Source organism: Balaenoptera ricei, chromosome 11 (assembly GCF_028023285.1).
Source record: "Balaenoptera ricei isolate mBalRic1 chromosome 11, mBalRic1.hap2, whole genome shotgun sequence".
NCBI classification, from domain to species: Eukaryota; Metazoa; Chordata; class Mammalia; order Artiodactyla; family Balaenopteridae; genus Balaenoptera; species Balaenoptera ricei.
Genome location: NC_082649.1, coordinates 33703796 through 33716246, shown reverse-complemented (window position 1 = coordinate 33716246; position 12451 = coordinate 33703796). Strand labels below are relative to the sequence as shown.

The following is a 12451-nucleotide window of genomic DNA, read 5'->3' as shown; positions in this document are numbered from 1 at the left end:
ATTTAGAATTACTTAAATTAGGATAGAGCCTAGAAAGTAGGATTACCAAAGCAGAGGGTCAGAATATTCTGGAGGCATTTGATTTGATACCTTTAGCCAAACTGCTTTCTGAAGGGAGAATTTACCACATGGCAAGGTCACCAACAGGCAAGAACACAGCCATTTAGATCTACCATCGTGTAGGGACACCACTCACTGTTAGGTATCTTTTTATGTGCCTAAGTCGTGTTCCCTTTTTTAGACTATTCTTTTTTGGCTGCTAAATACACAGTCCCCTTTCCAACAGCACTGTCACTTCCTTTCAGGAGGTTACCTCTCCCCCAGTGCAAATCCAGGAGCCAGCCCACCTGACCTGCAGCTCAGAAACTGGAGGGGCCGGCCCGTCCATTCCCACCATGCTGTCCGTCCTTCTGCCCAGCCCTCAGGCACTTTGTCATTTTCTGCTCATTCCCAGTTTTCCAGCCTTTCTGGTGAGTCTATGGGTTCCCAACCTTATTCTAATAAATTCCCTTTGCCTTACATTGGACAATCTGTTTCTGTTGCTAACAGAACCTTGAAAATACTGATACTTGGCCAACTTAGCGTTTTTCAAATTGCAAGTCAGGATGCTTTACTGGGTCATGAAGTCATAAAGCTAATCTTGACCAGCATTTTAAAAAAATGAAACAACAGAATAAAAAAGAAAATATCAAAAGTACATCATCTGGAGTCAGGGGAAGTATTGCTTAGTGAATGAAACTTGTTTTACGTATGTGTGTTTGTGTGCATTCGCATGAAATAGGTTAAAATGAAGACATTTCTAATTTTGAAAAACATTGCTCTAATTGAACTTGAGTTACTTGAAAATAAAGAACAATCAAGACCAATCTGTCCTAGATGTTTTTTATATTTCTCCCCAAATCTTTAGTACCTAGGAAAATGGACTTCTTTGCCAAGAGAACAGTATATTTCAAGGTCCACCCACTATTTTCTCTCTATTAATAGCTTGACATCTCCTCCCACTCTTTACTTGATGATACTTAATGATAATGGACATCTTTTCCTCTTGGTCTTTAAATTTCTCTTAATAGCACCAATATTCTGCCAGCCCCGCAGGCTGAAATATCCTGGGGTAGTCCCTGAATTCTCCTCCATTCATTTACTCACCACCTACTGTAGCCCAGTAGGAGAGAAGGCGAGCTAGCAGCAAACTACAATACACGGCAACATACTTCATCTTAGAAGTACACATGGTACCTAACAGGGGAAGGGCAGAGCCATTTCACAGGGCGGATGACTCTTCATACCTTCCTACCAAATAATTACTAAGTTCTGTTGCTTCTACCTTCAAAATATTTTGCCAAATCGCCCCCTTGTTTCCATTTCTACTGCGTCACCCTAGTTTCAATCTTTTTTATTTTATGTAGACTCTCTCTTGCCTACTGCCCTAGAAATCAGTTCTGATCATGTCGCTTCTTTGCTCAAAAGTCTTCAATGGCTCCCATTACCTCCTAAACAAATCCAAACTCCCCAACCCAACACTGTTGATTTCGCTTCTCCACCATCGCCCCAAAATTTCTTTCCAGCTCCATGTCCCACTAAGCCCCTGGAACAGGTCCACAAGGTCCTCTCTTCCCAATCACGTATCTGTGTGCGGCCCGATTTTCTTCATACAAATTGACCAAAACAACATATTGCAACAGACTGAAGTAGAAGCAGATACGAGAATCCAGCTGTCTTCTATTAAGCCAGGCATTAAAGAGATTTGCGAAAAATGTAAAACAAGGCCACACTTCAAATTTTTTTTGTTGTTTTGGAAAATATAGTTATTATCTTATAAAAAATATGCTGCTGTGTTAACATGCAATGATTTTTTTATTGTTACTTTAAAGGAATTAATAAATATTTTTAAAATTTCTCATTTAACATATTTTTATTAGAAATCAAATGTCAATAGCTACAACTTTGAAAAGCAAAAGCTCTTTGGGATCTTCAATAATTTTTAAGGGTGTAAAGTGTTCCTGAGACCAGAAAGTTTGAGAACTACTGCCTGAGATCTAACATGTCAGTTAAAGCAGACACAGGGTCTCTGAAATGCCCCTGCCCTCTCCCCTTTCTCATGTTTTACTTCCCTGCCCCAGTGTGTTGCTGGAGATTTTAAACCATTAAAGAAACAAGAAGTGGTCATATGAAGAATAATTATTCTTATAGAAATAATAGTGATTATAGAAACAGCCGCTAGTTATTTTAGAATCAATATAAAGAATAAATAAACCTAGGGACTTGCCTGGCGTTCCAGTGGTTAAGACTCCACGCTTCCACTGCAGGGGGCACGGTTCAATCCCTGGTTGGGGAGCTAAGATCCCACAAGCCATGCAGCACGGTTAAAAAAAACCAGAATAAATAAGCCAAATAATTGCCATAGAATTAAGAATAGAAAAATGATTATTTCTATAATATGGCTTTCAGTTAAAAAAAAAAAACAAAAACACCTCAGATATTCAGAAAAGTAAAAAGATACAAAAGCAACCACCATTTAAAATTGCTCCTGAATATTCTCCCATCAAATCCACTCCTTTTTCATTTTCTCAAATGGCACCTCTGGGACTTCCCTGGTGGCGCAGTGGTTAAGAATCCGCCTGCCAATGCAGGGGACACAGGTTCGATCCCTGGTCTGGGAAGATCCCACATGCCGCAGAGCACCTGAGCCCGTGTGCCACAACTACTGAGCCTGCGCTCTAGAGTCCGCAAGCCACAACTACTGAGCCCACGCACCGCAACTCCTGAAGCCCACGCACCCTAGAGCCGGTGCTCCATAACAAGAGAAGCCACCGCACTGCAACGAAGAGTAGCCCCCGCTCGCCACAACTAGAGAAAGCCCGCGTGCAGCAACGAAGACCCAATTCGGCCATAAATAAGTAAAAATGGCACCTCTGAGGAGAAATTCCTGGTTCCATCCACAAGCAACTGCTCCTTCCTCCAGATTCCCACAGTACTGTCACTCAAACCTTTCTTGCAACCCAGGGAGCCCATAAGAGCCCATAAGTGAATGCATACTGAATTCCTAAATGTGCACATTTAACTACCACAAATCTAGTATTATCTACTGGAGGAGATACCAACCAGCCTCAGAAACTCACGTATTGTTCATACAACGTGGGCCCTTCCCCAAGCTCAGCATAATCTTCCACCAAAGACTCTGCCATCTGTCCCAATGAAAACTGGCTGTGCTGGAGATTCTTAGAGATGGGAGAGAATGCCCAAGCCATGCATACTGTGTTTTAGGAGAGGTTTAAGGAGACTTAAATAGTAATGTTGACATGTGTTTTGTTTTTACACTGACTGTGAACCCAACACAGCATAAAATGTGGCTCTACTGTAAATAAGGAATGGACAAAACCTCTGAGGCTTATAGATGTTGTTGGAGGGATATGCCAGGTGGGTGAACTCACGAGTCCTACATCTACACAGCCCTGTCCTCTGGGCAGGGTACGTGGCCTCCACCCCGGGCTGGAGCTGCTGCCCGTTTTGGGATGGAGTATCTAGAAGGTAAAGGTTGCAGGTCCAGCACCAGGACCCAGCTTAACCACCAACTCAAGAGGTGTGCCCGCAGCCACTGTCCTGGTGGCACACCCCTGCCAAGGAGAGAAAGGAAAGGAAAATGAGCATGGAGGGGGGAGGGGAGGAAGCTGGAGGAAAAGCTTGTTTGCACCATGTCACAGTTAAGGCAGCTGTGGTCGGGCTGATTCATCCAGGGTGCCCCAGAAAGGTCAGGGCCCCAGCCCCACCTAGCAAAGCTCACATCGCCACCACCCACTCCTGCTTCCTGGGTAGTGTGCAACACCTGACCTGCCTGCTGGGGCAGGGCAGGGCCCTCCTTGCTCCTGCCCTGCCGTCTTGATTGGCTTAGGAGACAAGCCTGCAGCTCCAGCCAGGAGCACTGAGGGATAGAGGAGGCCCTGGGCTTGCCTGGGGGATGCGTATCCACACCATCACGCCTCCACACAGATGTGCAGATCATACACAAATACACTGTCACACACAGGCAGTTCAGGGGCCTACCAGCCTGCTCTCCCCGGTCCTGATGCTGTGTTCAGGACATCTCAACAGGGAACCTGGGGTCCCCTCACACTGCCCCTGGTGGATGGGCACTCCTAGGTGCACGTGCACACACACACATGCACACACACACACGCACACTTACAGTGTGCATGAAAAGCCTGACTCCGGTCAGGGTTCTTTCAGCACCGGGCTCTCAACACTGACTGGCTGTATGACCTTGGTCAAGTTACTTAACCTCTTTGCCTCAGTTTCTCCATCTGCAAAGTGAGGAAACCTCAGAGGATTCTTGTGAGGAGTAAATGAGAAATGAGTTAATAAATATGCATATTTATTATAAACTTATTTACACATGGTACATATTATACGTAGGCACTTTCCACAGTCACTGGCACATGGAAGTCTTGTGCAAACATATGCGCTTATTACCCCCAAAGTCTTCACTGCCACCTGCCTGTGAAGAAATGAGGGTTCAGAGAAAATCCACACAATAGATTCCTACAAGGAATACCAGAAATGACTCCTAGAAGCTGTGACAGAGGAGAAGCAGGGGAGATGCAAGACTTCTGAGGACCACCCAGGAAGCACCAAGCTCATGTCCAATGGTTGGAAAGAGTTTTGAGTTAGAACCCAAGAGGCTGGGCCCCGGGCAGAAAAAGACTTGGAGACCAAGAGACCCAAGAGGAAAAACTCAGCCTGGTCCTCAAGGCAGAATTCTAAGAAAAGGTGGTGGTTGCCCCTAAGACCAGCAGGTACCAGCTGACTGGAAAGAAAAAGAGAGAGGGCCTGGGAAAACTACTAGAATGTTCTACACCCTGGCCTACGCTCAGTCATCCAGTACATCTGAGAGTTTATAACCCCAAGATCCTCACTCACTGGGATGAAAATAGATTCCACCTCTGAACAGTCTCCAAGTTTGTGGTTCTGTAGTAGATCCTGCTTAGAGAAAAGGGAATAGGGCTGGAAGGAAAGGAAAAAGCAGCCCTGACTCTCGGGGGCCTGGTGTTGGGAGGAAACAGCACTCTTCCCCTCCATAATCCAAAGACAGCTTGTGATATCCACTTGCCAGAGAAGAGTAAATGCTCTCTGGCGTCTTATTCCAAGCTGATTCCTCAGCACCCAGCAGAGTGAGCTTAATAAACCAGAGCTCAGGAAGAAGAGTCTGTGAAGAACAGACAGGGGAAGGCAGCCTTGGGGCCCTCTGTGCCCCATCCTCCCGTCCCCTGGCCAGTCCTCTCCTCCTCCCACAGCCTCTAACACCTCCAGCTGGAGCCCAAGTTGGAGCCCAAGGTCTGCATCTGTCAGAGGCCCTGCTCCGGCTTCCTTTCCCATAGCTCGGGGCCCCCAGAGGAGGGGCCAGGAGACGCAGCCTGGAGGGAAGAGAACAGAGAACAGAAGGCAGGGCGAGCTGGAGCATACAGCACTGGGGCCAGAACTGGGAGTTTCTGTCCCAATTTCAACTATTCTGTCCAATTGTCTGACCACAGGCCAGAACTGGTGGGCCGATTTTTATTCTAGAAAAGAGGATGAGATGAAGTCGTTGGTGGGATGGTGAGGAAAGAAACCAGGGTTGCCCCCTTGTTTCTGGACAGCCCTCCATGCCCAGCCCCAGGAGCTCAGTCTGGGAGATGATTGTGATGATGATATGATGGTGACAGAGGTGTCACGTATAAGGGTTTATGACCTGTTTGGCACTTGGCGGGGCTTTGAGTGTATTACCTCCTAAGCCTGGTGCAGAGCGTGGGCCCTGAAGCCTCGGCTCCTTGCTCTGTGTATCCACTCTGTGCCTCAGCTTCCTTGTCTGTGAAGACATAATGATAGTACCTCTCTCACAGAGCTGCTGTGAGGACACAAAAATTTCACACCTGGCAAGGGAATTTCTCTGGCAGTCCAATGGTTGGGACTCCACACTTTCATTGCCGAGGGCACGGGTTCAATCCCTGGTCAGGGAACTAAGATCCCACAAGCCACACGGTGCAGCCAAAAAAAAAGAAAAAAAAAATTCTACAGTGAAAAAAGATCACACCTGGCATATTGTAAGCACTCGACGAATATCAGTATGATTAATCCTCACAATGAGCCAGTGAGGTAGGGACTACAGTTACACACACTTGACAGGTAAGGAAACTGAGTTTCACACAGCCAGGAAGAAGCCAAGCTAGGACTCAAACCTGGGTGGTTTCTGCACTGAGCACAGGCCCCTCTGAGCCACTCCATGAGAGAAAGCACGGATTAGTGGTCATGCGCACAAACTTTACAGCCAAACGGCCACGTCAGACTTCCAGCTCGGCCACTGTCCTGCTGTGTACATGGAAGCCAGCTGCTTAACCCTCGGTGCCTTGGTTTGCTCTTCTATAAAACGGGCCTGCTGCCTGACACGGTGGTGGGTAGTGAGTTCCTAAGTGCTTGAAACATGCTGGTTATATGGCCTTGCTCTCTGGGCCTGGCCTCTATGGCGCCCTCTGGCCACAGGACTTGGAACTGCACCCTCTGTCCTGGCACATGCAGGGCCCTGCCTGCTGTGCCCCTGGGGCCCCAGTGGCCCTGGGCCTTTCTAAGGGGCGGCGAGGGTTGGGGGGGGGGCAGAGAACAGCAAGCAGATCTGGGTCAACAAATGAGGCACCAGGCAAGCCCTCTGCTGTCCCTCCTTCCTAGGGATAACGTCTGGGCCCCTGCTGTCTCTCCTTAGGAGTGGCTGTCCTGGGGTTGTTCTAAGCAGGGTTGGAGAACTGGTCAGGCTGCTGAGGGCAAATAGTTTCCGAGAGGTGTGGCTTTCGAGTATCTTAAAAGAGATGACATGACATGGGTGTCATGCCCTCGAATGCTAGGAAAGGCCATGCCCAGGAGGGCTGCTGGTCTTGCCCTCTGCTCCTGACACAGATCCTTCTACCTCCAGGGCAAAGGAAGGTCAAGGAGGGGCAAGAGAAGGAAGGGAGGGAGGGGAATCCCTGACTTGGGGAAGGGAGACTGCCCCAGGGGCGGAGGCCTGCTTGTTCTGGCCTGAGCCCAGAGGAAACCTGAGAGCGCATTTTACAGGGGCTGTGCTGGGTCAAAAGTGGCTCTCTGGCCCCTGGCGTGTAGATTGCTGAGGAAGGGGTGGGGGATAGGCCCCAGGAAACCAGCTGGTGGCTGAAGGACCAGGTGGCGCTCTTGACCCCATCCAGCAGCCCTGGAGCCACACACTGGGCAACAGCTCCACCTGGTGGACAGATGGGGAGGGAAGCAGGTCAATAATCACATGGGAGGCTTAGAGGTGGAAGGGGCTCTGAGGCCTTCTTGCTCACAAAAGCCCCTCCCAGGCATGTGCTCTAGACTCCCCTAGATGACGAACTCACTTCTGCAGAAGGGGATTAGGCAATTATCTGTTAGAAAATGCTTATGTTTTTTGGAAATCTGTCTCCACCAGTCCCCTACTTGGGGGCTACCAAAGGCAACCTTTCAAATGTTTGAACACAGCTACAATATCCCTCCCAAATCTTCTCCCCATCTGCTTCAAAATTCCAGAGTTTGGCCTTAACCTTTCACCCACTACATCTTCCTTTCCCTCAGGTATCTTTTTTTAATATATTAACTTCCAGAGAATCTCTCTTCCAATTCTATATCCAAACCACCCCCTCCCCACACTAGCAGCACCATTTTAAAACATCTTTGGATCTCAACCTCCTATTGTGCAGGGTCTGATATGCTGGGGAAGTTGATGCTCTAATTTGAGGATTAAATAGACGTCAAGAGCACAGGCTCTGAAGTCAGATAGACCAGTGTTCAAATCTGGGCTCTGCTGCTTACCAGCCGTGTGAACTCAGGCAAGCTTCTAAGCCTTTCTGAGCTTCAGTTTCCTCATCTGTAAATTGGGAATAGAGGCATTTACTACCTGGAGTTACGGTGAATATCAAATGAGATAAGGCAGGTAGAACACTTAGGACAGCTCCTGGCAACATCATTCAGCTCCTAAGTGGCCATTATAACCACATTTTTCTCGTGTTTGGGGCTGTAGGGAGCGCTTTGGGGAATAAGGTGAAACGGCAGAGAGGAGAAAAGAAGACTTTGTGCAGTTAGTTAGCCTTTCCCATCCAGCACAAATCCCAGGTGAAATCCAACAAATGAGTACCTTGTTGCAATCCCATTTCCAGGGGTGTCTGACCACCTCCACACCCCCACCGACCCACACATAAACACACACACACACGCATAAACACACACACGCATAAACACACACACGCATAAACACACACACGCATAAACACACACACGCATAAACACACACACGCATAAACACACACACGCATAAACACACACACACACCGTAATGCGGCAGGCCTTGACAGTTCTTTGACACTCAGAGGGTTTAAAATTTAAATGTCTTTGAGGGCAAGAGAAACACACCAAAATAAACACACCTCCGGCTCAGCAGAGAAAGGGAAACTTGGCAGGGGCCCCAGAACTTTCCCCACCCCCAGTCCTCCCTAAACTTCCTCTTGTGGTTTCTCAAGAGTACAACCTGTTCTCAACCTAGAGAACAGCGCCTGGGGCAGGGGGCTGGGGCATGCGGAGGCTTCCATCGCACCCCACCCTACGATGAGGAGGAAGGAGGGTGTCTGTGTAGAGGAGTGGCCTAGAGGTCCACATAGTTCTGACCTTCACATCCTGCTTACCAGTGATCTCGGTGTGGCCACCCTCTACCCTCAACTCCCAGCATCAACACCCATCCCCCCAACCCACACCCCTCCCTCAAAGACAGAGGCTAGAGGTAGTTTGACTGCAGGCAGAGAGGGACAGCCTCTGGGCCTCCCCAGATCTGTTTAGAGGGCTCATGTGAGAAATCTAGAGTTTCAGAAAAGTAGTGGAAAAATGGCTGGAATCTATGGAACCTCTGCCCTGTGGCCCAGCTGGCATCATGGGCAAGTCCCAGTCTGCCTAGAGGGATGGGGTCAGATGCGTGGACGCAGCTTTGGGATGCAACAGCTATGAGGAAGTAAGGTGCGCATCTTAAGATTGCTTCTACTCCCTGACCATCTTCCTTACTCAGCTACAAAGCTGGATTGTTCCCCTTGGAATCTAGAATCTGAGGGTCTCTGCTCTTAAAGATTCCCAGCAAAAGAGGTATCTTGGTTTCCCATCTCCCCAGATTCTGGCACATCACCTCCATGCATCTTTCTTGCATCAAACCTTGGTTTGTTCCTCTTGGTGACTGAGGCTTACTCAGGAGAAAACACACACACACACACACACACACACACAAACACACGGCCATTAGGAAAGGATACCAGCTCTGTGTAGTCCCCACAACCCTACTCCAGGCCTGCTGGGGCTCCCTGTGAACAGCACCAGCGCCCACACTCACCTAACAGATTGCTCTCCTCTGTATCACCCGAGACACGGGACCATAGACTCCCTTTTGGAAACTCCTAAGCCCCTGGCTCAAGGGCACATTCCATGTGGTCAGTCAAGGAGGCAGGCTAGCCAAATGGTTAAGAACAGGGTCTCCCAAGTCAAGTGACCCGGGTTTAAATCCCAACCCTGTCCTCTTTAGGAAAATTATCTCCTCCATGCCTGAGTTTCCTCATCTATAAGATGGAGATAAGCCTAGTGCTTACCTCATAGAACTGTTAGGAGGATTAAATGAGACATCACACCTAAAACATTTAGAAGAGTACCTGACAGTGTTATATAAGCCTTAGCTAGCATTCTGAACCCTTGAAGGAAGGAAATGGGAAAGAAAAGGCACTTGGGATCATGGAGGTCATGGTCTCAAGGACGGATCCTGCTGGAATTCTCAGATATACTTTTGCTCCTAAATTCCAGGGGAGTAGAAGCTCTGACTTGTTTACCATTATATCCCCAATATTTAGCCTGTGCAGATAGTGCAGCCACAGCAAACAGGGGGTGAAAGAATTCACCGTGTCAGCCATCTCTCAAATGAGCCTGGGAATTGAAAGAGCAGAAGAATCTTCAGGAAAGCAATGGTAGATCCAGTTCTTTTCACTCATGTCTAGTTCCAAAGAGAATTGAGGTGGGGGTCATAGAGCAAGGATTTGTTAGAAGAAACAGTCCTAGCAACCAGGGATGGGTGGTGGGTGCCCCAGGATTGTATGACTGTTACATCACCCTGGGGTAGACTCTCCCAGCTGCACCTAGCTGGGAATTTCTGGGGTCTTAGGGACCAGCCCAGAAACATGTCTTTCACTGAATTCATCCTGTTCATTCCTATCTCTTCTTCAGGTCTAGACAGTGGGTTAAAGAGAGCAAGAACTGTTTCTGGGTCCCTATTGTTTCCCAATGCCCAACACCACAGTCAGGGTTCAGTCCAGCTCTGCAGAATAAGTTCCCACAAAGACTTCCCCCCACTTCTCTGCCTGGTGACTATTCATCATTCAGAACCCAACTCAAATGTCCTCTTCTCTCTGAAGCCTTCCCAGCCACCCCAACTTGACACTTTGTCTCTGTTGTTCTATGACTCAGGCGAGATCACTGTGGATGAATAACATCACCGCACGCTCTGCATCCCATCAAATCCCACACACAGTAGGTGCTCAATCAGTGTTTGCAAATGAATACATTAAGGCTCCCTCAGTAACAGCAACCAATTTCTTCAGTTATTCCTCTTGTTGACACATTAGAAGACACAGAAGAGGGTAAGGCCATCATCACCTGTGTACCCATCAGACACCAGAGGGACCGCCACTGAGAGGTCCCTCTTTCCAGTCCCGTCCTCTGGCCTCCTCCCTCGGCCCTGGCTGGCAGGATGACCCCAAGGCTCCCTGCCCACAAGGCTTCTGCCCTCCTTCCACCTCCCACCCCGTCTCTGAGGTATGAAGAACGACAACAGACAGCCCAGTGAGGTCACTGGGCTTCCAGATCAGCTTGGAGGATGGCTGTGCAGACACAGAGAAAGCTCAGGGCTTTGGGGGGCTTCTCCGCCCTTCAGCCACGTGCAACTCAGAAAGAAACTGACCCGAGCTTTGAGAGACAACCGGGAGGTGATGAGGACACCATGACCTCCTTAACCCCCCCACCTCAGACCCACCGCCCAGGTGTCCAGCCTCAGCTTGGAGGCCCCAGCGAAGAGGGCAGACGCTGCCTCCCATCTATCTTGGCTTCTCCAGCCCTCGAGCTTACCTCCTCGGCAGGTGAGCCCCCCGGAGCACCGACTGTGGTTGCACACACTCTCTCCCGCCGCCTCTCGCTTCTGTCTTTGGGGAGATGGGGAGGGGGTCGCCACCTCCAGCCACGGCGAGGGGCGTGCACCCCTCCCCCAGGCGCCCAAACAGAACCAGTTTCCACCGCCGCAGGCGCGGCGTGTTTACAAAGTCGCCGCCGCGCCGCCAATCCCGAGTTTAAAGCTGGGCAGGAAGTGGGGAAGAGGGGGCGGGGGAGACAAAGGGGCTGGGTGCTCCGCTCAGCTAAAGTTTGGGCCCCGACTCCTCCCGGCGGCTCAGCCTGCGCAGCGACCCCAGCCCGCACATCACGCTGCACGTTCCCCCGGTGAGGGGCGGGGGTGCACTCCAGCCGCAGGTGAGCGCCGCGGGCAGGCGCGGCGCAGGTTTCCAGACATCTGCCTGTGAGCGTTTTCCACTCATCCACTCGCCGCTCAGGAAATAACATTAGGCGCTGCTTCTTGACCTCTTACTCTACGTCTGCACAGTGATAGACCCTTTGAGTGTATTAGCTCATTTCCCCCCCTGCTATCCATCCCATCCCAGTTTCGCAAAAGAGGAAACCGAGGCACAGTGAGGTTAGGTAATGTGCCCGAAATCCCACAGCTGCTGAGTGCTGGAATTCAAACCCAGCCCCTGCGTCCTGCCAGACACCCGCAAAAGGAGACGAATGAGGCGTGGTGCACGACGGACTCCCATCCGGAGAGGCTGACCCGCGAGGGAACCGCAGAAAACCACATGCACCACGTTGACGCAACGGCCTGGGAGTAAGGCAGGCAAGGGGCAGCCTCCTGCCGCCGGCGCTTCCCGGCTCGCCCGGCAAATACCTACGGATTAATACACGGCGAGAAGGCAGCGGGATGCGTTGGAACACCTGGACTGGGTGGCTGTTGGGATCTAGTTCCAAGTAGGCTGCGGGGCCGCCAGCACAAAACAAGGTTTCCCGAAATTTCCCGCTCAGAAGAATCACCTGGAGGTTTTAAGAATACAGAATCCCAGACCCTTCCCCTAGAGAGTAAATGATGGGGACCCAGCGGGACCCAGGCAGAGGTTGCTATCAGGCAACTTTGGAGTGTTCCAGGGATGTGCTTTTTACGAAAAGCGATTTCATTTCAAAATAGGTGTAAAACCGAGAGCTCATTTTCCTGGCCACTTCCGGGGCTTACTGAACGCACCGCTCACATAAGGCCAAGTGAGCGGGGTCACCCAACACACCCTCCCGACCCCGCTGGGCCTAGGAAAGCCCAGAAGGGCGCGTG

At 50.0% G+C, this 12451-nt stretch overlaps 1 protein-coding gene across 5 annotated transcripts in view; it reads right to left on the bottom strand.

Moving 5' to 3' along the window:
• CCND3 (cyclin D3) overlaps window positions 1–12044 on the bottom strand; it is an 82139-nt gene extending 70095 nt beyond the window's left edge. Inside the window, exon 1 of one of the 5 annotated variants that reach the window (XM_059938704.1) lies at window positions 12024–12044. The gene's annotated coding sequence lies outside the window, so the exon portion shown is untranslated. Of the gene's footprint in view, window positions 1–5757; window positions 5809–11154; window positions 11514–12023 lie in introns of those variants that run through there. The other 4 variants (XM_059938701.1, XM_059938702.1, XM_059938706.1 and 1 more) reach the window with 4 other exon arrangements.
• Window positions 12045–12451: the final 407 nt, after the last annotated feature.